Here is a 1,483-nt window from a genome sequence, read left to right as displayed (position 1 = left end):
TAAACCAGGAGCTGGTGATAGGCTGGCGAGCTTGTCCTAGGACCCCTTCATGGGCTAATGTCACTTCCCATAGTACCACCCCCTGGGCAAAGCCCGCGAAAAGGGGAGCACTCGTGCTAGCTGGCGAGAAGTTGGGGGGCTGGTCACAAAGCTACCCCTTCTGGTTCAGGACCCAGAGAGGTGTGGCTTGCTTCCACACTGCCCCAGGGCTGGGGGTAGGGCAGCGTCTTGGGATAGCTCTCCTTGCCCTTCCCCCCTCAAGGCCAAAGCTGAATCCCCAACAAAGGAGAACCCAAACTAAGATATTGTATACCTTATTTTTGCATACCTTTTGCCCTGCCCTTAATTCTTCCTCTATTTAAACCTAAAGCCCATGTTTATACCCTAGAAATGACTGAAGATGAACTGAAGTGCTGCCTTCCAGTGGCATCATGCCAATTAATAAATCTCCTTTCTCTTCCTCCTATAATCTATGTATATAAGCAAGTGGATGCACTTGATATTCCTTTCCTAATAAACATCCCTATCACTTTCATTATGTTTAATACCTTACCCAAATTCTTCTTTTGCTGGACACAAGGATCAAGATAGGCAGTTGTGCTTATTCTCTGGTAATATGGATATCTTTGCTTTTAGCTTGGTTGTACTTGATAGAACTTTTTGGTTATATAAGTTAATGTTTTTCATCAAATTGCTAAGTATTCACACACTATTTCTTTATTATATGTCTGTTTCTTTTTTCCTCTTGCTCTCATATGACATGAATACTAGTATCTTAATGGTTTTCACATTTCTCTCATGTTTTCTCCATTTCCTTTTTCCTCTTTGTTTTGGTAATGTTGTGATCTCTCTTATACAGCCTTGAGTTCCTTGATTCTTCCATGAATTCAAATAAATCTGTTGCTTCATCCCTCTAGTTAATTTTTCATTCGCTTTTTGTATTCTCAATACAATGTTTGCATTTGAGATTTCTAATGTCAGTTTTACTGCTGTTCTTGAACAGCACTAGACCTTGTCCTCATCTCTTTCTTACTTCCTAGTTTTTTTCCAGGTGTGTTTTTGATACATTTATAGTGATGACCTCATTGCAATCATTGATTATTAACTGTAGTATCAGGGCCCTCTTAAAGGTAGCTTCTGTTGACTGCTGTTTCTGTGTGTCACATTATCCATGTCTTTGCATATTTTATAACTTTGTTGAAAACTGGACATTTTAGGTAATATAAGTCAGTGGATTCTGATCTCCATGGTGTGTGTTGCTGGTGATTTAAATATTTATTTAGTTCATTGGTTATTTTACTTTTTTTTTTAGTAAAGTCTATACCCCCTCCCTCAATGTTGTCTCTGATGCACTATCTATTTGTCTCATCCATAGGCATGAGCTCTCTCTGTCTTTAACTCCCATCCACAGTTTGTTACATTCTATGATCTCTGTTAAATTTCTAGGTGAGTTGCCTGTATTGTTGGCATATTCAGTTGTTAG

The sequence above is a fragment of the Perognathus longimembris genome, chromosome 28 (genome assembly GCF_023159225.1).
Source record: "Perognathus longimembris pacificus isolate PPM17 chromosome 28, ASM2315922v1, whole genome shotgun sequence".
Classification (NCBI taxonomy): Eukaryota; Metazoa; Chordata; class Mammalia; order Rodentia; family Heteromyidae; genus Perognathus; species Perognathus longimembris.
Note: the sequence above shows the minus strand (reverse complement) of the source record.